The sequence below is a fragment of the Symphalangus syndactylus genome, chromosome 4, assembly GCF_028878055.3.
Source record: "Symphalangus syndactylus isolate Jambi chromosome 4, NHGRI_mSymSyn1-v2.1_pri, whole genome shotgun sequence".
In the NCBI taxonomy this organism is placed as follows: Eukaryota; Metazoa; Chordata; class Mammalia; order Primates; family Hylobatidae; genus Symphalangus; species Symphalangus syndactylus.
In genome coordinates, this window is record NC_072426.2 from 47,770,226 (window position 1) to 47,796,241 (window position 26,016).

A 26,016-nucleotide genomic window follows, 5' to 3' on the forward strand; every position below is an offset into this window, starting at 1 on the left:
AGGGGATTAAAGTGTTAAAACAGAATAAGGAGGAGGCTATTAGCCTAAGTTTGTCTTTGTACCTACAGCCCCTTACATAAGCAAACTAAAATATAGTTTGGAGGCATTTTCTACAACTGATTATAAAAACAGAACAAAACAAAAATTCTTAACCAATCACAAACATCCAGCCAGCTGATTGATTATACAACGAGGAACCTCCCATTGGTCTGTACTCAAATGAGGCAAATACCTAGCTTTTACCAGGAAAGTAGTTTCTTTATTTTACTTCCATGTTCAACCTATAAAAACCTGCTACTCATGCTGTTAGAATGCAGCTTTTCCTATTCTGACTGCTGCCTGATTCCTGAATCCTTTAATACTCAAACACTGTTAAATTTATTTTGACTAAAACTTTTCTTTTAAAAATGTAAGATGTATTTCTTATTTCTGCTCCCTTCAACTTTCCTTTCATGTTAATAAAAACCAAGTATCTGTGTCCTGGTGGTGTGGGTGGGATGTGTTCCTGGAACCTAGAAGGCTTGCTCACTGCCTTGAAGTTAGGTAGCTCAGTCATTTTTGCTAGCAAAACTTATTAGAGTGTTGAAAGAAACAATTTGTTTATATTATGTTTTCCTCCTCCCTACAATTCTTGACTTTGGTCCCCTGAAAAGTAAAACTCTTGGCTTTTTAAGCTGACATTGCAACCCCTTTGAATATTTTAAACATTCCATGTCCAGGATGTTTATATGTAGATAGAAAGAATACATTGATTTTTTTTCCCTCATAGAAAAATTATGTCTTTGTATCTTGAAATATGTCTTTCAAGAAACAAACAAACTGAAAACCTAAGGAGATATAACTACACAAAAATAACACAGTAATCTCCTAGTTACTGACCCCAAAGAAATGGAGACACACAAAATGCTTGACAAAAATTAAAATAGTTGTTTTAAAGGTTCTAAATGAGCTTCAAAAAATATAGAGAAACAATTCAATGAGATCATGAAAACAATACATAACAAAAACTAGAAATTTAACAGAGAGATGGAAATTATATAAAAAGCAAATAGAAATTCCGAGCTGAAAAATACAATGAATGAAATGAAAAGTGCATTAGCTAGCATCAACAGTAGAATTGATCAAGCAGAAGAATCTGTAAACTCAAAGACAGATTATTTGACAATATGCAGTCAGAGGAGAAAAAAGAAAAAAACTGAAAAGAAATGAAGAAAGTTTACAAAATTTACAGGCTGGCATCAAAAGAGCAAATGTTTGAGTTATAGACATTTGGGAAGGAGAAGAGAAAGACAATGGAATATTTTTATTATTACAAAAAATGGTAAAAATCTTTCCGAATTGGAGAAAGATATACATATCCAGGTATTGTGAGCTCAAAGATCTCCAATCAGATTGAATCCCAATAAGACTACAGCAAGCCATATTATAAGCAAACTCTTAAAAATCAAAGACAAAGAGAGGATCCTGTAAGCAGCAAGAGAAATGAAGCAAATAGCATATAAGAGAGTTCCAATATTGGCAGATTTCTCAGCAAGGACCTTTTAAAAAGAGAGAGGCCAGGAAAGAATGGGATGATATATTCAAAGTGCTGAAGGGAAAAAATGGTGACCAATAATACTGCATGTGACAAAGCTATCCTTCAGAAATAAAGAAGAGATATAAACTCCCAGACAAACCAAAGCTGAATGAATTCATCAGCACCAAATCTGCCTTACAAGGAATGCTAAGGGAGTTCTTCAAGCTTAAAAAAATGATGCTACTTTGTAACACAAAAACATGAACATACAAAACTTACTGGTCAAAGTAAGTACATGTTCATATTGAAAATACTTTCATGTTTTAATATTGGTGTGTAAATCATTTATATCTTTATTATGATAAAAGATAAAACTATAAAAATAATCATAGCTATAATAATTTTTTAAGGGAGATACAATACAAAAAAATGTCAATTGTGACACACAACAATAAAATGTGTGTGGAGAGTTTGGAGTAAAATCGTAGGTTAAGTTGTTATCAGCTTAAAATAGCCTATTATAATTATAAGCTGCTTTTTGTAAGTCTCATTGTAATCACAAAGCAAAATCCTATAGTAGATACACACAAGCTAAAAATTAAGGAATCATACTGTCATAGAAAGCATACCACTGGAGAAAATAATTTAGTCAAAAAGGAAGACAGCAAGAGAGGAAGAAAGGAACAAAGAATCTACAAAATAACCAGAAAACAATGAAAAAATTACAGCAGCAAATTTTTATCAATAATTACCTTGAATGTAGATGGATTAAACTCTCCAATCAAAAGACAGAGAGTGGCTGAATGAATAAAACGAACAGACAAACAGACAACAAAAACAAGATGCAACTATATATTGCCCATAAGAGGCTCACTTCACCCATAAGGGAACACATAAACTGAAAATGAAAGCATGGAAAAATATATTCCATGCAAATGGAAACCAAAAGAGAGAAGTAGTGGCATACTTATATCAAATAAAATAGACTTTAAGTCAAAAACTGTAAAATGAGACTAAAAAGGTACTTATATAATGATAAAGGGGTCAATTCAGCAAGAAGATATAACATTTGTAAATATATAAGCACCTTGTATTATAGCACTTAAATATATCAAGCAAATAGTAATATATCTGAAGAAAGAGATAGACTGTAATACAACAGTAGTATTTGACTTCAATACTCCACTTCTAGCAATGGAGATAATTCAGACAGAAAATCAATAAGGAAATACCAGATTCAAACTATATGTTAGATCAACTGGACCTATCAGACATAAGAACATTCCATCCAACAGCAGCAGAATACACATTCTTCTCATGTACACACAGAACATTCTCCAGGATAGATCGTATGTTAGGCCACAAAACAAGACTAAACAAATTTAAGAATATTGAAATCATATCAGGTATCGTTTTTGACCACATTGGGAAATTTGGGGGTAAGTAAAAACATCTATTTTTCTAATATTGAAATTGGTTTCTGACAATGAAAAGGATATAATCCTCTACATTCAACAAATTGTGGCATTAAAGCAAAGCAAAACTTTGGTATGGTTGTTAACTCTAATTAACCTCTGGGGGAAGAAGATAGGATATGATTGGAAAGAGACACATTGGAGGGAGAACTTTGGTGTAATGGTAATGTACTGTTTCTTGACCTAAATGGTAGTTACAAAGGTGATAAAGCTTCAGTTATTTATGACATTATATATTTAAATGTTGTTTACTTTTGTCTTCATGTCTTAGTTTTTCTTAATTTAGAAAAGAAAGCAAAATTGTAATCTTAATAAAGGACATAAAACAAAAACCAGCCAAACTGAGAGATGCTGATGGTCCTGGATCAGAAGACTTAGCATCATTAAAATGGCAATCCTTTTAAATTAATTTATATATTTAAAGCAATTCCATGGAGAATATCAATGGTTTCAAATACTGGATAGAACTATTGATGAACAAGAAACATTTTTCTAAAGATAAAATGTCTTAGAATGTTCAAGAAACAAATGAGAAAGAATGTTAAATGGACCCTTGCCTTGCCCAATACTGAAACTACCAAACCATTGTAATGAAATCAGCATGGCACAGGTACAGGAATAGAAAAGCAGATTAGTTTAACACATATGAATCTAGACATAAAACCAGGATACAAAGATTGTTAAAATAATCAAAAAATAATATTACAATATAGTAGAAAAAGAATAGTTTATTCAATAAATGTGCTGACATAGTTGGTTATCCATCTGGAAAAGACTTTAACAAAGCTAGGATTTCAGATGAATAAAGTTAAATCTAACAAAATAATAAATTGTATAACTGTTACCCCAACTTATAGGAAACAATTTTAAGCAAGATCGAAAACTCTGAGGCATAAAAAATAAGCACATTTGAGAATAAAAAGTAAGAGTAAAAAATTTGAATGACAAGACCGTAAGCAAAGTTAAAAGACAAACTATTGTCTAGAAAAAATTGAATTATCTATGACAGTCTGATAGTTAATATTTATAATATGTAAGTAACCATTGTAAATCGAAAAGATAAAAATCATAATTTTAAAAAAGATGTAATATGTGTGTGTAATTTAGAGAAAGGAAATTCAAAGATCAAAAAAAGAAAAAAATTGTCATTCTTCTCATTAATAGGAAGAGAAGTTTAATTAAGCCATCAGTGTGATACTGTTTATCTTCAATCTGACTGACAAAATTTAAAAGAATGTTACATTTAAAATTTAAAAGAATGTTTATATCCCAGAATGTGGATGTAATTCCTCATTAATTTTGGGGTACAAGTATGATTTAATGAATACTGTTTTGAGAAATAAACTTCTAAAGATGATTTAAATTACGATTACACACAGTCTTTGTGCCCGCAATCTGACTTTGGGAATCTATCTTCTAAATAAAAATAAAAGTATTAGGCTGGTAATACTACATGATGAGAGTGTTTAGCGTTAGTTGCAGTACATAAAAACTGGAACTGGAACTAACTTGGATGTCAATAGGGAAGTGCTGTAGAGCTACTGTAAAACAAACAATAATTTATGAATTAGACCTGTATCTTCCAACCTGGAAGGTATCTTTTTTGCCTTGTTTTATGTTACCTGAGGAGTGCAGTTTTCAGAGTTGTGTACACTTATGCTTGTATATGTTTGATCATTATCAGGTGTGAGAAGATAAAGATAGAGTGTTTGCACCTGAGCATGATGAAAATTGAAGTTGGAGTGGTAGACGATTAACAACAGCAACATAAAAGACAAACTTTTTTAAGTGCTCAAAATATTGATATGTGTTTCTGGATTTCAGAAGTAGTTAGATTACTGTATTTTTGTTTTTATCTCTATGTTTTAGGGTCATGTAGACTTGCAACTGACTTTTTTTTTTTTTTTTTGAGACGGAGTCTCGCTCTGTCGCCCAGGCTGGAGTGCAGTGGCGCAATCTCGGCTCACTGCAAGCTCCGCCTCCCGGGTTCCCGCCATTCTCCTGCCTCAGCTTCTCCGAGTAGCTGGGACTACAGGCGCCTGCCACTACGCCCGGCTAATTTTTTTGTATTTTTAGTAGAGACGGGGTTTCACCGTGGTCTCGATCTCCTGACCTCGTGATCCGCCCGCCTCGGCCTCCCAAAGTGCTGGGATTACAAGCGTAAGCCACCGCGCCCGGCCGCAACTGACTTTTTTTTTAAAGACAATTTTTTACAGCAGTTTTAGGCCACAATAAACTTGAGAGGAAGGTGCAGCAATTTCCCATATACCCCCGTCTCTACATTTGCATAGCCTTTCCCATTATCAAAATCTGTTATCAGAGCAGTACATTTGTTTCAGTTAATGAACCTATATCATCATTAGGACCAAAGTCCTTAATTTACATTAAGGTTCATGCTTGATGTTGTACATTCTGTGGGTTTAGACAAATGGATAATGATATGTATGCATCATTATAATATTATGTGAAACATTTTTACTTCCCCTAAAATTCTCTCTGTTCTCTTTGGTCATCTCTCCACAAATCTCTTCACTCTCTCTAGAATCACGGATCTTTTTACCTTTAGTTTTGCCTTCTTAAGGATGTCATAGAGTTGAAATTCTGCACATTCACCTACCAGGAGGTGTCCATCCCAACTCCATGGAGACAGAAGCTCCTGTGCTCTGGGCGCTTCTAAATCTCACTATATGTATCTCTTCCTCTAGCCATTATCTATATCCTTTGTAATAAATCAGCAATAGTAAATAAACTGTTTTCTTGGGTTCTGTAAGCTGCTCTAGCAGATTATCAAACCTAAGGAGGGGATCAATGGCACCTCCGATCTTTAGCCATGTTGGACAAAAATTGTGGGTTTTCTAGGATCACTTCGGCTGAGTGACACTTGAAGTTGGGGGCAGACTTGTAGAACTGAGCACTTAACCTGTGGAATCTGATGCTGTCTCTAGGCAGAGAGAATCAGAGTTGAGTTAAATTGTAGAACACCTAGCTGGTGTGGTAGAATTGGTCCATGTGAAAAAAAAATCCACACATCTGGTCATAGAAGTGTTGAGTGTTGAGATTATAGTAGGGGAAACAATTGTTTTCCTAGTACATAGAAGTTCCTGTCAGTTAATGGGCATGGACTAGAGAAAATACATGTCCTGTAATGCAGGCCGGAAAAACTATCCATTGTTGGACATAATTACGATCAACCTCAACCTGCTGGATATACTTTTTTTTTTTTTTTTTTTTGAGATGGAGTCTCGCTCTGTCACCTAGGCTAGAATGCAGTGGCACGATCTTGGCTCACTGCAACCTCTGCCTCTCAAGTTCAGGCAATTCTCTGCCTCAGCCTCCCGCGTAGCTGGGATTACAGGCACCCGCCACCATCCCCAGCTAATTTTTGTATTTTTATTAAAGATGGGGTTTCACCATCTAGGCCAGGCTGGTCTTGAACTCCTGACCTCGTGATCCACCCACTTCGGTCTCCCAAAGTGCTGAGATTACAGGTGTGAGCCACCGTGCCCAGCCTGGATATTCTTATATGAAATATTTGCTTATAATAACCCAAACCTATAGCTGACCTCCATTTTACAAACAGAGCACAAAATATTGCTTGCACTGATTTAATATATGCTTGATTTTCTGAGAACGTGGCCATTTTGTGATTCAAAGCAAAGGTATGTTTTCTGTTCAGAAGCTTCTAAAAATTGTTCACCATATTGGAAGTCACATCACCATTTATGATATTGGATTCTTTGCATCATTTTTTATCCTTTAAAAATGTTAACACTAGATGCTTTAGGAATTCATTACTTTATACTTTGACAACACTTAATCTAAGGAATCAAAGTGCAAGATTCTAAAATCAATGAAATTCTCAATTATATTTTAAACATGTATGATTAGCCCCTTAACTGATAGATTATTTTATATACTGTACAGTGACTTTCATTCTGGACACAGTAGATGGCTCTTTACAGTAAATCTTTTTTTTTTTTTTTTTTTTTTTTTTTTTGAGACGGAGTCTCGCTGTCGCCCAGGCTGGAGTGCAGTGACGCGATCTCGGTTCACTGCAAGCTCCGCCTCCCGGGTTCACGCCATTCTCCTGCCTCAGCTAAAAACATTTTAAAGTTTGTTAATACTTTCTGTTTATATTCAATTGATGACAAGAAAGTGAACATCATAATTGCTACTTTGGTGAAATTGTGAAAATAATTTGAAAGGTTTTTGAATGTATTTGGAAAGCTGCAAGGAAATGAGACTAATTTCTCTAAATGAAGGACATTTTATGACTTATGAAATATTAAGCAAGCAAACTTGCTTACCAAGAATTTTCCATTTTCATATTCTAGCAATTATATAAGGGTAGATTTAAAGATTTAGATTTGCAGGCCGGGTACAGGGGCTCACGACTGTAACCCAGCACTTTGAGAGGCCAAGGCAGGCAGATCACCTGAGGTCAGGAGTTTGAAACCAGCCTGGCCAACATGGTGAAACCCCGTCTCTACCAAAAATTCAAAAATTAGCCGGGTGTGGTGGTGGGCGCCAGTAATCCCAGCTTCTTGGGAAGCTGAAACACAAAAATCTCTTGAACCCAGGAGGTGTAGGTTGCAGTGAGCTGAGATCGTGCCACTGCACTGCAGCCTGGGTGACAGAGCGAGACTCTGTCTCGGAAAAAAAAAACAACAAAAAAACAGATTCAGATTTGCAAAATGTTGTTTTCACTTGCATATTCTTTAAAAAGGTGTAGTCAGGTTAACAAGTCTCCACCTTAGCCTTTCCCAAATCAGTTGATAACAATTCCACTCTTCCAGTTGCTCAAGCCAATAACTTTGGAGTCAATTCTTGACACCTCTCTTTCTTTCAAATCTTATGGTTAATACTTTAGGAAATCTTATCAGCTCTATGTCTAGAATATGACCACTTCTCATCACCTCCACCACCACTGCTGTTTTGGTTTGCTTGGATTTTTGCAATAGACTTCTACTAGCTTGGTGCAAAAGTAATTGTGGTTTTTGCCATTAAAATCATGGTTTTTGCCATTAGAAGTAATTACTGGATAATAACTGTTGTCCTTTCTTTTACCCTGTTGCCTTGTTGACTCTCTCTATTCTTAATATAGGAGTCAAAATTACCCTGTGGTAAGTCATGTAAATCAGATCATACCTCTCTTCTGTGCAAAGCTCTGCAATGGCTTTTAATTTCACCCAAAGAAAAATTCAAATTTCACTCAAAGAAAAATCCAAAAATCCACTTGACCTTATGTGATCTGGGCCCTCTATGTTAATTCTCTCACCTTCCATCCTATGCCCTCCTCTTGCTCACTCCAGTGCAGCCGCACTAGCCTTTCTGCTGTTTCTCTAACAGACCTGATAGTCTCTTACCTTAGTGCCTTTTCTCTAGCTATTCATTTTTTTTTTACTATACTTTAAGTTTTAGGGTACATGTGCACAATGTGCATTCTGCAGCCCATGTATCAAGGAGCGATTTTGACTTTCAAGTGTTATTATTTAAAAAATACCTTTTGTAAGTTGATAGCTCTCATAGATAGTCATTCCTCTGATGGACCTGGGCAAAGTAAATTGAAAACTTTCTAGAAAGCATGTCATTTGGAACATTAGTGATTTGTGGAAGGAAGTCAAAATATCAGTGCTAACAGAAGGTAAGAAGTTGATTCTAAGTTGTTACCAGAAATAACAGTAACTCTGCCATTACTTCCTCCTCCTCTGCAGTTATAGGTGGAAATAACAACAGAACTAGAATTATAAGCGGAGCCTGAAGATGTGACTGAACTGCTTCAGCCTCATGATACAACTTTTACAGATGAGGAGTTGCAAAGAAACTTGATCATCTATTAATGAATAAAGAAAGTGGTTTCTTGTGATAGAATCTACTATTCTGAACACTGTTGAGAAGACAACAAAGTGTTTGGAATATTACACAATCGATCAAGCAGTAGCAGGGTTTAAGAGGATTGATTCCAAATGTGAAACAAGCTCTACTGTAGGTAAAATGCTATCAAACAGCATCACGTGCTGCTGAGAAACGTCTTGTGAAAGAAAGAGTGGATCAATATGTCAAACTTCATTGTTATCTTCTTTTAAGAAATTGCCACAGCCACCGTCTCAGCACGTTTCACCACCCTAATCAGTCAGCAGCCATCAACGTCAAGGCAAAATCTTCCACCAGCCAAAAGATTATAACTCACTAAAGGCTCAGATGATCATTAGCATTTTTAGCAATAAATTATTTTTAATATATCCCTTGTTATTTTTAGACATAATGCTATTGCACACTTAATAGACCTCAGTATAGTGTAAACATAACCTTTACATACACTGGGAAGCTGAAACGGTAGTGTGGCTTGCTGTGCTGCAATGTTAACTTTATTGCAGTAGTCTGAACAGAATCCACACTATCTCTGAGGTATGCATGTACAAATAAATAGAACAATACAATTAATCTTTAGTTTTATTCTACTGTTCATCTATATCACTGCTCTGTAATTTTTCCTAACTTCTTGTACAGAATGATTTTTCTTTTTGTTGTATTAATTACAATATTATTCACTTTAAGTAGGTGCAAGTACATAACTACTTCATGGTGCTGTCTAATATAGTCATTCTCAAACCTTTTCATATTCATATACTAAATTTATTAGAAATATTTTCTTTTTATTTTCCCCTTTATATTGCATTATGACATTATATATGTGGGTAGTCGATATTATCTATGAATAATTTCAAAATGCCAAAATATTCATAACATTTAATTTCAGGATAGTGAAGGAGGCATTACTAAATATTTATAAGAACAAGTAGGCACCTGGATTAGTTTAAAATTTTTTAGGTTGGAGTGTAAATGGGACAGTTGAAAAAAATAGAACCAAGGGCTAAACTGAATAAAACATACTAACCTGAAGGAAGCCTAAAAAAAATTTTAAAAATCAGAGAGAGATTAAAGAAAAAACATAGCAAATCATCGTAAACCAGGAATAAAGTTCTTTCCTTGAGTACAAATAAGACTGAGATCCGTTTGAATTCCTGATTAAAATAATTATCATATGCATATGCCAAATATGTATTGTAGAATATTGTTTGTTTTCCACTCCTTTGGCAGCCATGAGAATGTGCCTCACGGACTCCCAACTACAGAGAATATAATTGACAGAAGGTGTAGCTGCTCTGCCCTGAAATTTATCAAGGTATTTGCACTGAGGCCACACTTCCTGTGGGATGCTTTTAGCCTGTAACTGAGTGCAGCAGGGGCACTAAGGCAGGCCAGTTCCTGACAGATGCACGACTCCGTTGATGATGACTGTGGCTCCAGGACTCCCTGACGGTTTTGCTGAAGCTTCCTTGAGCTGCATGGCAGTTGAGTAAGTTTCTGTCTAACTTTTTCTGTATCTCCTGTGCTTGGATCCAGTCTTGCATCAGGTTATGTCGTTTCTCCCAGCTTTCCCTGGCTCTCTTTCTATTTCCTCACACAGGCATTTTCCTTAACAAAATTCGTTAATGTTTAATTCTATCTTGGATCTATTTTTAGGAGGACCTGGATGAATATTTCTCCTTATATCAATTAAATTGCAGATTAGAGTTGTCTCATAAATGTCTAACACAAATAGGATTTTTGAGTATTTTTAATTTCTTTGACATTTAAAGTAATTATTTCAACTGGTAGTTTTAAGCCTTTGCTCATTCTCTAAAGGAATCTAATTACATTCCTGGGATGGCAAATATCACTCATGATTACATGTTTTTTTTGGCTCAGTGTAGTAGATTCTATCTTTATGTCTTTTCTAAAAGTAGGCGGCAATGTCTTTTCCAGCTTACTACTAAGTCATTATCACCATTCATTACATATACTGTAGTTTACATAGTTTTAAGTTACATTGAGGGGTATTAGACAGTTTATACAATGATTGCTCTGAAATAATGCTCATTATTCTTTTCAAAGCAATGCCAGCATAACACTGTCTAACGAGATACCAGGAAACATCAGTGTGGATTTAGCTATAAACAAAATCCTCAATGAGGTAGATATATTTACAAATAAAAATATTTTCTCTTCAATTGGGAAATTAAAATAATTTCCATTTGTATTAGCATGTTCAGAGTTCTTGGAAGAATTTAGAGCACGTTTTAGAAACCAAATACCCTGTTCCAATCTTTTTTTTTTTCATGATGATACAACATTTTCCTCAGTGTCAGTGGGATATACTCATTTCCCCTTTCTTTTTTATTAATATAAATGCCAGAAATACTGGGATGAATCTAAGTGAGAGGGTAAATGGATATTTCAGGGCAGGTAAAGTGAGAAAAATATTTAGAGATTCATTAGATTTAAGAAAGAGAATACCATTGATAAGAATTTATGAAGTCAGTTTTAGTTTTGTAGTTATCTAAAATCAAACTCTAAGTCTTAACTAAGTAGCTGTTGATAAAGTTAAGCATTATCCAGGAATAAGAAACAGCAAAATGGAAAGTCTGCTACATGGTAGAAGAGAGAATGGCAATACTTTCTAACTCTTACTTTGTGACCACTTAACCTTCCCTAAGCAATGAAAGATGGTTAAAGGAAGTGAGACCGTGTTTCCACCCACATGTCAACAATGTGGTCATGTCATGCTGGAATAACTTTGATTTACTGATGTAATATTCTTCATATTAGTAGCGTATTGATTATGAGCAGCCTCCTTGTAGATCTTATAAAATTATGTCCTTCAGAGAATATAAATTTTTATTATGAAAAATTATGTGATTCTATTATTTCAATGGACGGTACCCATTTTTGTAGCTCTTCATTCTGTTTAATGTCCAAGTTAAGGTTCCTACTGTAATGCCAACGCAGAGTTAGCACCTGAGTGTGAGTGACTCCTTAAATTCTGCACGTGGATGTTTTGCTGTGTCTTTCTCTCCGTCGTGACACTATCACACTTATTTGGGAGATCAACTTCTTCAAAGGATGGCTAATCTAATACTAAGACATCTCAGTTTCTTAACTTGATCCACTTTCTAATCAATCATCTTTCTCTTCAGCCATTTGTTTCTATGTTTACACCATAGATCTTGTTACTACCAAAGACTACACCATTTCCAAGGCATATTAAGCTTCCTACTTTTTAATAACTCTACTAACTTTGCAGCTCAGTCTCTCTAGCACCATCACTGGACCAATTCTTATGCCCAGTTGAAAAACCTAATGTTCTTCCCTCATCATGCTCCCTCTTACATTCTTGTTTTTCACTTTACATGTTTAGAACCCATTACTAAAATCTTTCCCCTGCATACATCTATATTTCTCTATCGTCTAAATTTACCAAAACTCGGATCCCATTTAAACCCAAGTCCTCTGCTGCACACCTGAAACCAACAGATGAATACACTGAATGGGCTTGTCCCATTTTTATAAGTTTCAAGCTTTCCCCTCAGCTCTTTACAAATGTTCCAATAATTTCTCTAGTCAAATTTTTTCCTTATGCTTCAAAACATCTGTATTAGACTTCTTCCTTCTCTTCAAACCTTCACCATCCATTTCTTGTTCTTCACTCTCAGCTGATAAGGCAAGCAGAAGAAAAAACCACTTCCTATTTATTACAGTTCCCAAATTTATTAGTTCCCCTGCATTTGTGCTCATTTCCTTATTCTTTCAGTATAATGGATAAACTGCCTCTGACTTTACTTAAGACCAACACTTGGTTGGATCCCCCATCTTCTTTCTCAAAGATTTTACTTCTGAATTATCTCCTCTCTGTTCTGCATAGTCAATTTCTCATTTTTTCTAGGTTTATCCCCTTAGCATACTGATATGCTTTAATAATTCTTATTTTAAAATTGAAGAGACCTGTCATTGAATCTACACCACCATTCAGCTGTTCCATGTTTCTCTCTTTCCCTTTAGAACTAATTTCCTTAACAATTTTTATACTTGCACCAGTTTTATACTTGTATTCAGGGAAGTAGAACAAGTATAGAATAAGAGATTAATTATTGGAAATATGGGGGGAGAATATAGGAAATAAGGCTACAAAAAGGGAGTTAAAGGGTCAGGGAAAGTCACCAGTCACTCTCCAGAAGCGCTGATGTGGGTGAAAAGTCAGAGCCTGCAGGGGGATCTGCAAAGCCAGGCATGTCCAGCTGCAAAAGAAGTCTATGAAAGGCTGTTGCCTATGCACCTGGTGGTGTGCCTGGAATTGTTGTTGGTCCACAGTGCATTCAGGAAGAAGATCTGCAAGCAGAATGGGAAGAGAATGAGGACAAGCTGGTACAGGCTGACAGATTCTATGTCTGCCTCTCACCACATCTAATTCTGATAACTTTCAGGGAGTAACAACTACTGCTTCAGTTCTGCATGCAGATATATCTTTTGTTCAGCTCTAATCTAGAACCATCCAGAGAAGTGGTTTTATAACACATGGTTCCAGGTTACTCCAGTCACCACAGTGCAAAACTACCACCATATTCATTGTATCAACTTTCTCACTTTCCATTGTGCTTGAGTTCATTCATGTCAGAATTGTATCCCAATGTCATTACATCAGTTCTTGTAAAATTGACTTATGAATCCATGTCATAAAATTCAATGATAATTTCTTAAACAATGTGTTGATTAACCTTTAAACTGTATTTGATGCAGCTCCTGAAATAATTTCCCGTCTTGTATCAGGGACATAGAGTTTCCTGTATTTTCTGCTTCCTCGTGGTCTAGTCCTCTTCATTCTCCTTGGCAGACTTCTCTTCTTAACCTCTGTATGTTTGAGTGCCTTATAGCTTGTTGAATCCCCATCCTCCATGTTTGTTTTCTACCTAGCTTCATTCTTCAGGTCAACTTACCAATTACTGTTGTTTAAATAATATGTATATACTGAAGACACCCACTTTTATATTGTTAGCCATAACCTCTTCTCTAAACTAGACTTGTTTATATATTGCTTCTTACTTGACACCACTATCTCAGTGACTAATAGACATCTCAAACTTGGCTAGTCCAAGAAAACTTCTTTACCACCTTTCTTAAATCCAATACTCCCCAAATTGTCCTCCATAATCAAACAACACCATTATAAGACCAAAAATGTCCGCGTCATCTTTAGTTTCTCTACTCCCCTTACCCTTCATAACCAATCCTGCCAGCTCTATTTAAAAAATATTTATTTTAATCTGATAATTTCTCGCTACCTCTTCTTTTACCATCTCAATACAAACCAGTATCAACTTTCAACTAGATCCCTGTAACAGCCTTCTCAAATGTTGTCCTGTTTTCCCTCTGCCTCTCATATTCTTTTCTCTATCACACAATAGGAATGTGCTTTTGAAAATGGACAGTAGTTCATTTCATTCTTGTACTTGAAATCTTCCAGTGGATTTTCATTGTACTTATTCTTACACAAGAACATAATCTCACATAATCTTCCCTTTTCCTACCTCTTGGAGAGGATACTCCTGTTACTCTCTTTTTTGCTTGGCTCCTACTATCTTGAACTACTTCTTGCTCCTCAGACACATCAAAGTCATTATTATATTTTGGTTTTTAATCTCTCTTGAATTTTGATACTCTTGCTCAACCCATTCTTCTTGAAATCATTTCTTCCTTTGGATTCTGGGATGCCATTTCTTCCAGTTTCCACCTGTTGTTTTTGGCCACATTTCTAAAATATCTTCTCCTATTCTATTGGGTGTGTCTCTAGTGGGCTAAGTACAAAAGATACTGAAACTGGTTCCATATTCCACAAGGTAGAACCTTTGTTAGTACTGGAGGCATTACTTTGACATGGTGAGATTGGATTGGGTGAGGAAAGATATAACAGTAAATGAGATCTTAAATATTTTGATATTGTGAATACTCTGTCCCATCTATATTTGTTTAGTTTGAATTAGTTAGGGTAGAAATAGTATAATATTTAGCAAGCTCAAGAAATCACCAGAACTCTTCAGTGATTTCCTATTCTAGAACTATTTGTAATTGACAGAATATAGCTCAAGAAATATACCTGGAGCTCTTATGATATTCTTATTCTTTCAAATTAGTGCCCCATGCATCAGGCAAATTCTCTTGTCCTCCCTTCTCAATAAAATATATTATTACTTCTACAAGCTTTCAAAGGCTATACAATTAAGTAAAATAGTTCAAACTAAGATATCACAGGTTCATTCATGGTTAAATATATTAACATTAACTCATCTAACCAGGTAATAATCTTAAAATTTTTTATATGCTTTCAGGTATTAGCAACAAGGAAACTTAGCTGCAGGGAGCAGGGAGCAAACAATGTCAGGATTTAATTCATTGTGGTGAGGCTGGTGGAGGAGATATTTTGTAATTTTTATTTTTTATTCTTTACTATGTGGCCTTTTGAGTCTAAACTTCCTTTTCTTACAATTTTCTTTCTCTTTTTAGTTTCCCCAAAGCAAGAGAACTACAATAGTTGGCGAGCATATGGAAATAAACTTGACTTTGGAATTTAAAAAGGGGAACTTCTATATTTGCAACAATAGTCTTGGCAATCAGACATTCAGGTGTAAATAATATTAACTTTATTTTAAAATAATACTGGTAAGTATTGTTTCTTATAAAGGAAGACAATATCATGTTTTAAAAGATGAGCTATTATGCCCTGAAGACATGGCTTCCTGTCTTGGCAGTTCATTCAGTAGGCCCTCTATCATAATGTGAACTGTCAGCAAATATATTCTAATCAGAGTGTGATTCTTATCTCTGAAAAGGCATCTCCTGCAGCATTTGCCTAGCCACTATGAGAGCAGAGGTGGCAGAATACCTTAGAAACTCTCTACTCATTCCAGAAAGAATGGTGTACATTTTGGCTCCCTAAACTCAAGTTGTTTCTGCACCCCATCACTGCTTTGCAAATGAGCAGCATTTTTTTCTGCTGTGGTCTTGTGGCCTAATATTAATACATTTTTACAATGGAAACCCAATGGATTAGATCATTTTCCTGGGTTTGTATCCCAAGGGATAGCTAACCTATGTTACTTGTTTTAATTAAATTACCACACTTTCTGTGTGATTAAATGATTTCATAATAAAGACTTATGAGACTAAATTTTAATGCACCATACGTTAGTATGATCAATGGAGGAAAACATATGATTTTACTTTAAGTAAAATTTTTTCGTAGGAAATGTTTCACCTCTTCCCTCCCTTGGCCATTTTTTTTTTTTTTTCACAGAGGAAATGAGAGTTTCAGAATTGCAGAGAACTAAGGAATGGATCCTCCTGCAGTGGCACTCAATGAATAGGAAAGAACATCTTTGAGATTTTCCTAAAGAAGACTTTGGGATACAGATGCAGATTCGGGTATAGGCCAATGTTTTTGGAGAAGTAATATTGGCTGACTCCCATTCCTATTCCTGCTGGAATAGGAATACTTGCATTTTTTTTTTCATCCTCACATGTCAGGTATACTTTACATCAGCTATGCAGACCTAGCAACCTATCAATATGAATAGTTATGGTCACCTAATAGGAAAATTATTTACAACCACTTTAAATTTCAATGCAGAAGAGTTTGTACAACCTTCTTTCTTTTCCTAGTATCATCCTGATAGCCTCAAAGTCAGAAATCATTAGGCAAAAATGAGAAAGAATATATCTTGATTTGTACTTCAGAAATATTCCCTAAACTATGATTAAGAAACTAAAAATATAAAACCTCCAAAACTATAGTAAATATTGTGCATACTTTTGCCAGAAGTTATTATATTTAGTTACATCTGAGATCAGTTAGATGTTTTATTTTCTATTTCATTGTTAAATAATGTAAATCTAAAATAATACATTTTGCTATCTTAGCCTGAATTTAATTGTGTAGAATATGAGACGGACTGCAAATATATTGAAGGAGGTTTGTTTGCTTCGTCTGCATTTAAAAAGAAGAAGAAATGCCAGAATCTTTGAAAAGTTCTAACACAGTGCTTCTTTTTACTTTGGACTTCTCTGAGAAAAAACATTGAAAAGGAAAACAAATCAGGAAAATGCTTTTTCCTCTTTTTTTTGGAACTGCAAGCACAGTATACGGAAGTAAGTACAGAAATTTGGCTTCAAATCCTGGTACTCGCTAGCTATGTGTGTTGGGGATCTGTTTTTTTAATTTGTATAAAGGAGTTATCAGTACTTATCTCACAAGATTACTCTGATTAAATGAAATATCATTTTTGAAGGATCCCACAAGTGTCATGTAGTAAATGCTCAGCAAATGTGAGGTTCTCTTTTCTTCCGGAAACTTCCACCCTGTGTGGGTAAAGGAAAAAAGAAAATTCTTTTATTTATTGTTTGTTGTTGTTATTTTCTACCCTTTTAAAGCTGTAAAGTATTTAGGGAAAATACTACACTAAATTCAGAAATGGATACAACACTCACATTTGGTTTATTAACTTTCTAGTTAAGAGATTTATTCCCTAGCTCGTTTAAATATTTTGAGAAACATACTGTTACATTTAAACAAGAAATCTGTCTCCCCTATACTTTATGAAGCTTTTCCAGTTTCCTGTCTTCAAGTTAGGAAATGAGGAGATTGAATGCATTCTGGCCTCAACACACCAACATTTCTGAGCCGACCATGAACGTTCATTCAACTTCTCACAAATACCTCAGAACCTTCCAATGTAAAGCATTTGGGCAATAGACTTAGCCCAGGGACATGATGCCAACCTCCTTTGTTGCACCGTTTGCCAGACCCTGATTTGTAGAGTACAAACTTTCCAAGCTTGACTTTTCTTCTTGGATGCTGCATGCCATTCAGAGTATCTCATTCCCTGCTGTTTGTGTTCCTTCTTACCATGATTCACTTCCTATCCTGCTCTGCTGTATATTGTCATAGTTATTTTGCCTGTGGTTTTTCTTCTGCTTTAAGACTTTTTTTTCTCTCAGTATTTAGGGTTGTTGAAGGAAATATAAAGTCCAACTCATTTAGAGAGGCTTCAATTTATATTTTTGACAAATATTTGCCCCAAATAATATCAGTGGAGTACCATTATCTTAGTATATCTCTGGTTGATAATAGCCTCAGTTTTAACCTCTTAGTATAAATAAATAGGATCTCATAGCTTGTAACCATGGAGAAAGCAAGAGTTTACAAACATTTATACACAGTTATAAAGCTTCCCTGGAGGAAAATGGATGCAACTGAAGGGAAGATAAATTATCTTTAAGTATGTTTCTCAGATTGGATTGTTGTTAATAAATAACTCTGTTCTACACATTTTCTCTCTTTCAGCCAAATTCTGCCTTTGGTTTTTGGCCTGTTCTGTTTGCTCACAGAGGGAGGTCCACATGGGAAAGCGTGCAGTTGCCTCAACTTTAAAGAATTTAGAAAAAGTAAAAACATGCATTGCTGTGAAGGTTCATTCATTTCAGTCAACTAGTATTTATTGAGTTCCTACTATGTAATCATCACTGAGTAGGAGGTTATTAGGGAGCCAGGCACATGGAAAAAGGACAACAGATATAAAAGTACCAAATTACCACATATTACTGTAGAACAGTGGTTCTTAACTGGGTGACTTTTGTCCCCCGGTGGCATTTGGCAATATCTGAAGACATTTTTGATTGTCACAGCTAGAGCGGAGGTGTCGCTGGCATCTAGTAAGTTGCAGCCTTTGTAAAATGATTAGTAGCATCCTACAATGCATAGCACAGTCCTCATAATGATGAATTATCTGGTCCCACAATGCTGATTAAAAATAATGCTGAGGTTGTGGGCCATGTGCCGTGTCTCATGCCTATAATTCAAATACTTTGGAAAGCTGAGATGGGTGGATTGCTTGAGCACAGGAGTTTCAGACCAGCCTGGGCAACATGGCAAAAACCCATCTCTACAAAAAATACTAAAAGTAGCCGGGCATGGTGGTGCATGCTGTGGTCCCAGCTACTCGGGAGGCTGAGGTGAGAGGATCGCTTGAGCCCAGGAGGCAGAGGTTTCAGTGAAGGGAGATCCTGCCACTGCACTCTAGCCTGGGTGACAGAGAAAGACCTTGTCTCAAAACAATAATAATAGTAATAATAATAATAATAATGCTGGGGTTGAGAAACACTAATACAGAAATACGAAGAGAGAGCGAGAGACCCCAACAGGTACAAAGGCCTTTGTTTTGCAAAATTCTGTCAGAATATGATAATATAAATAACAACTTTAAAAAGTTCTTTATTTTCTTTGAAGAAGTTGGCATATATCTGTCTGTCACTAATATCCTTGTTCTTGAGTAGTAAACAAGCCTTTTGTTGTTAGCTGGACATCAGAGTGGCTCTTCTTGTGTGCTTCTGAGTGTAAGAGATTTTCAGGAAAGAGCTCCTTGAGCTTCAATTTACAGTCTTTTCTTTCTTTGAGCCCAGATACGCGTCTATGAGCCTTGGTGAAGGACCAATATCCATGACCTACACAATTCTGTATTTTCCCATGTTTTCCTCTACCTAGTCCAAAACTTTCACATAAATCATCTCTGTCCTCTGGTGGAGTTCCAGTGTGTCTTGGCAGGTACCCCACCAATCCATCATGCCTGCTAAGACACACTGGAACCCCACCAAAGGACAGAGTTAAGGCCAAACCTAGGAGCCCTGCCACTTACTTTAGGGTTTTGTAATATGGGAAACATGGAACATGAGTGAGATGGGGTGGGGTGTGGGATGATGGAGAGAGAGAGAGGAGAGAAGGCAAAAGGGTTGACACGTAGGACCTCAGTTTACAATTGTTCTAATGTCCCAGATCCTTTGGAAGGTTGGAAGGGCTGTGGTTTGGGCCATGTTGGCCCTCAGCTTTCTTTTTCTTCCTTTTCAGAGAATCCTTCCCAAATTTAAGTTTAGGGGGCCGTCTTGCATCATGCCACACTGTCTCTGCATCCCTCTAACTATTTATGTTGTAATTGTCTCTTTAGGTGTTCATTTTCCTTAGTAGGCTGAAACCAACAAGGTCAAGTGATATGTAAGCTTCCTGTTCCTAGGACAGTGGCTAGTGACTGAGAGACACAAATACCTGTGAAATTTATGAATAAGCCAGTACTTAATTCTATTGTGCTTAAACCAAAAATTAGACCAGGAGAACACTTACGAAGCTTTCAGTTTTCTGGGTTGCTGGAGGTCCAGTTCTGCCTGGCGCCTTTTCCTTGGTGGAAGACAAAGGGACATTGGGTATGTTTTTTTCATATTTATTCACCTGTCAGCACAATCACAGTGCAAGCTTCACATCTCTCCATGTCTATCTTGCAGTTTCTCATTCTCAGTCTCTTTTCACAAATATTTTCTCTGCTTATGTTGATTGTGTGTTTTGTCTCCTCGTTGAATTTTTGGATCTTGGATGATGAAGGCTGTGTCATGTATTTGGTTTTTATATCCAAAGTACTTCATTTCCACTAATGAGTCTATACTCTGCTGCTGTTATTGACAAAAGGCATATGAAAATGTCTGGAGTTGCTGTACACAGAATCTCTCTTTACTTCCTTTGCCTCATGTACTGAATGGTGGATTTTGCTAAGATGGATGTCCTTCTTCATAAATATAAGATTTTTTTTCTTTTAAATTCTGGTTTCTGATGACTAGGAGATGTGAGTTCATATTAGTTATATTTGAGTTTATTCACAAACAATTTATTCTTTCAAATAATTTATGCTATAGAGTAAAAAAGTCCCTAGTCTCTGGTTTAAATCCTGAGGTAATACTTAAGTAAATGCATTAAGAAAGATGACGACAGCTGTGGGTTCAACCTTTGTTTACTAATACAGAACGCCGTGAACTAATGTTTTCCTTTTTTTTTCATTATTTTGAGTGAAAAAGAGAAAAATAAAAATGAGAGGAGTTGGCAATAAAATAAAGTTTTAGTGAAAATGGAAAAAAATGATGTTTCAATTGGAAGTGAAAGAAAAGAGTTAAAGCTGATAATATAAGTTAGAGATGTAAGCAGAATGGAGGAGATAGAGAAAGTGAGAATGGAATATTAAATGGCAGGGTACATATGCCCTCAACATGAATTTGTGTGTGGAATCTTAGGTTTCCACTCATTTTGTTTGTAACAAAAAGACAAGTAGTAGATACGAAATATATATCATATTGAAGGGCAATTATCTCAAGCCTTTAGTCTCATTTCTATCCTGATAGAGAAAGATTTCATGTAAAGAAAGAATGCCACTTTTCATGCTCAGTTCTATAGTGCTGGGCTACATTGTTAAGGCAAGATCTGATTTTTCTCAGATACGATGAGGAATCCCAAGTGTGGGCTTTGTAAATCTGTTGCTCATGTTCTCATTTTATGAGCTTAGGTATCATTAAGTAAACTTAGAGATGACCACTCTTCTCTCTTTCTTTTTCTCTCTTTCTACATATATGATATAAAATTTAGCATAAATTATTATACCTTGACAATTAGAGTGAACATACATGGCCTGATTTCAAAATAAAATAAAGACTTGGTAATTGCTTTCTTACAGCTCAAGCTTTGCTCAGGGATTATACATCAGTAGATATACTCTTTCCTGTTGGAGAATTATTGAATTGTAAAATAAATGCAACATACTTACACAGTTATGATGAGCAACTGACAAGAGGGATTAAATCAGGAGGCAAGGAGCTCTGCAGAAATCGACTGGAGGCACTGCTGTTGAAATGCCAGAACACAGTCTGTGCATATTTTCCCTCTCTTTTCACTGCCTAATTGAGAGAGGCGTTAATGCAGTGAAGAGTGCCGGAAGCAAAATGCCAGCTTTGTAAAATAGGAAACAGATATATCTAATTTTTTTTTAGTGGAACTACTCTCTAGGATAGAGCTGAACGAATGTGGTTGGTGCTTTGCCTGTATGATAGTTATGAACAAGAGAGAAATCTGGCATAAATTCAGCAGTTGATGTCATCACAAACCCCAGAAAATTCATGGTTCTAGTTACTCAGATGATAAGGCATCATTAGATAAGAGTTGACTAAAAATAGTGAATATACACTTGGTCTTCTGCATTGACAGATATATGTTGAAGGAGGATAAATATTGATTCTCACATTTCACTAGTGCTTTCGAAATTGGGAGAATGAGTCTTTCATATTGCCCTGATCTACTTTGGATGAAGCTATCTCTAAAAAGATAAAATGCAATTATGGAATAATGTTTAGTGTTAACATGAAAGAAGATGGTACAGGCCAAAGTATCATCATTAAATACAATGCACGTAACATACTGGCTCATGTTAATTAGTCCGTCAGTGAAAAGCAAGGAGCTCCAAGTGACTGTGGGAAAATGACTTGGTGATTTGCAATTGCTGGTCAGTCTCACAAAAGGAGAATTGTCTATTGTGAAAATGTAGAGAATGAGAAATCAAAGAATCTGTTAGAATTGGATATGGTGGTGGTAAGAGATGACTGAGAAGAATCTGAAACCTATTGGGTTAATTTTCTGAAAATACAATTTGATTTTACCTCTTTGGGGTTCCAAAGGAGTCTCATGGTTAGAAGATTGGTATTTTATCATGTAAACTTCTTTCATACTTACTTACATTATCCCGCTGAGCAAACTTTGAATTTAACAAATGAAGAAACAACCCGCATTTTAGATACTAGAGTATATTTTCTATAGAGCACACAAAAATAGAATGCAGAGCAGAATCACAGGAATCTATGAACTTACTATGCAAATCCTTTATTTGCTTGCTATTTCTAGGAGCCGCTGATGCTGCATGCACATTGCTTTCTTGGTTTGGACACGTGTAGACCGGACATCATAAATACAGAATACAAATTTAAATTATGTTAACAAATAGCAAGCATACTCAAATATTATATTCTGACTTTTAGTAATGATGTAAAAGAATTAGATGGTAAGATAAAATACAAGAATTACCACATTAGGATCTGCTATAGACAATGTTTATGTTAGTTACCCAGATTTTATTTCTTAATACAATCAACTTCCATTAAATGGCTAATGACCAAAATGTAAAGAAGGAAGTAAAACACAAATTTTGGGGGCAAACATGAACATTTTACTATAGAATAGAGGAATAAAGAGCAAAGTACTTTATTCTGCTAATTGCTTTTATTCTATTTTGGGTTTCATGCCCCAAACACCTTGAAATAAATGAATTACTGAGTTCACTAGGGCAAATTATTCCCTCCTTCCCTTGCTTCCTCCCTCCTTTCTTTTTCTTTTTTCTTTTTCTCTTTTTTCCTCCCTCCTTCCTTTCTCCTTTTCTATTTATTGGGTAGCTAACCAATTCCAGGCACTTGGGAAGATACTAGTAATATAATGGTGATTAAGGCTGAATTCATTTTTACCCATATGGACATAAGATTGATTGAATAATCTTTAACATACCCCTCAGATATAAACCTTTGACATTTTGAAGTTTTAGCATGATGAGATAAGGTTTCCTCTTACTCGGAGAGAAAAGAAGTATTTGAGTACTGAAAGACAAAAAACAAGGCATCAACCCATTTTCCTCCTTATCTTAACATCTCTAAGATCCATAAATATTTTTGATATAACTGAAGAAGTCTGAATATTGATTGCTATGCAACCAGTTAGTGTGGCAGGGTGAAGAAGCTGGAAGAGATTGTTAGAAAATATTAGTTCTATTCTGCTTTCATGAGATGCATAACATTCAAATTAGCTGAGTGAGGTGGGTGGGGAAGCGTGGAGTGGTTAGTGTCCATAACCACATTTATCTATTTAAATGAGTCAAATGTAGTTTGTTTTTTTTAGCTAGACATCTTTGTTCTGATGGGACTGTCTCCTTGGGTTTCAAGTTCTGTAACTGAGCATGACTGGCATAGAACTGTAAAGATAACGGAAAATATTATGACTGTGCATCTATAAGCCAAATGCCTTCCAATCACATTGAATTCTTTCTCTTGAATATTGTTGATAATAGAAGAGCCTTCTTTCTACACTAAAGAATACAGTATGACATGCTTGGATGTGATTTTCTTGTTTTTCTTCAGAGAACTTTCTGGGATTATACTGTTAAACTAGCCGACCAATCAAACTAAGTTTAAATTATTGCATTTGGGATTGAGGTCCATAGAAATCTTTTATTCAAGATAGCATGTTCCTGTTCTATGACTTGTCTTTTCAGTTACCAATTCAGAGGGAGTGTGGGGTAGTAGGTAGTGTGTTAGATCATGATTGAGAAAAGCTTGTCCTGACTCTTCCACACTCTAAACGTGCAAAGTTGCCCAAGTTGCTAAGGCCTTTGAGTTCCAGTTTCCTCATCTTTCTTAACTTCCTCATAGATTGTGAAGTATAAAAGAGATGATCTGTATGAAAGTATCTTGACAATTGTGAAACATTATAAATATATAAAGTGTTGTGTTGGTATAAACACAGACTATATTCCTGGCTTTAAAAAAAGTTACTGTATATTTAAAGTAAACAATAAAAATAAGATTCAGAAATTCTTATACATAATGAAAATGCAGATATATAGTACTAGCTACTCCTGAAACTCGTGTTAATACATTTATCTTTTCTTGTAATTATAGATCCTTATTAGGCAGAATGAAGCCTTGGCTGAAGTCAAAGTTCTGCCTAGAAAGGTTAATATTTTTCAGCTCATTTATTCACTAACAGTAAGCTAGAGGGTATACAGGTTAATAGGACATGAAATCCGTTATTTGAGTTCTCAAAAAAAGTTGGAGTCAGCCATATAAACAAATGATTTTGCTTTGATATAATAAGACCTATAAAACAAAGAGCAAATTATTTGAGTTAGCACAAAAGGGAAAGACAATAAAACCCACATTTTAAATAAATATTTTCTTCATTATATTTTCTCTAAAGAACAGTTATTCCAGTATTAAAACAAAATGATTTAAGAATAAAGGAGTATTTACCATGTCTAAATGGCAGAATCCACATTTTGTCCTGAGAGGGATCGCATCTGCCTAATTCAATAACCTAATAGACTGTGTTTCAGACATTGCTGTACTTTGTTTATAATAATGAACAATATTCAGTGGGACAGAATGCTTGAGATGAACGAGAATGGGAGAATATAACTTTTTTTTTTTTTTTTTGTTTACCATTTTACTACCTTCCTGTGTGAAAGCTCTTAATGTTTTCTTTTCCAAAATATCCCCAATGTTGTCTTCCTTTCCATTCTGCCATCTTATCCTTCTTTTCCCTTTTCTAAATGTATCCATCTATTCCTCTCATTTTGCCTTCCATCCTTGCATTTCTCAGATTCCAACCAGATATGATGACCCCGGAGCACTGAATAGATTGGGCCTAATCTAGAGAGAAATCATTTTTTTTCTTCTTTCTTAAAAACTATCTTCCAAACAAACAAAGTGTCAATGTCTCCACAGCTTAGAATCTCTTCACTTCTTTTTATATATGACTGGGATATGTTTAATGTCTAAAGAATCATAATTTTTGTCTATAGGCATAATATGGACTCTTCTCCTAAAATCAACAACAACAACAACAACCACAACAACCTCAGACAGATAATAATAATTAAGAAAAAGACAACTATCACCACACTCAAAAGATGGGATTTGTCGCTGTCCCTATTGGGAATTGCTGTGGCTGTTTCTAGGAGGAAATAACAATTTTATGAATGGGGCTTCCTTCTTTTAAATATTCTATCTTTAGTCGAGACGGTTTTCTAATACTATGTTTAAGAAATTAAGCATGTAAACCGCAGAAAGAGTAAAGGGAACACTATGAATGTGCTTGAGTAAAGATAAATAATATGAATGTTTGACTCTAGGCCTCTGTCTGTTCTCAGGAACAAAACTGTAGTGAAGAGGATAGATAAGTCTAATTCTTTTTCCTACTTATAATCTGAGAATTGAAATGAGTCTTTTAAGCACTACCCTGTGAAGTTTGTGAGTGGGTTTGAATTTGGATGGGTGTGAGGAAAGTGGTGAGGTTGTTCCTTACTACGTAAGAACTAGCAAAGTGAGCAACTGGGTGGGGCTTTATGTGTGGAGGCTTGGATTTTCCTGGAGTTCAGTTTGGCACATGTATAGTCATATGGAGTCTTCCTTTCGTATTTACGCCTTTTTTTGTTGTTGTAGCAACAATGGGAAGATGAGTATATGCACTTGCTT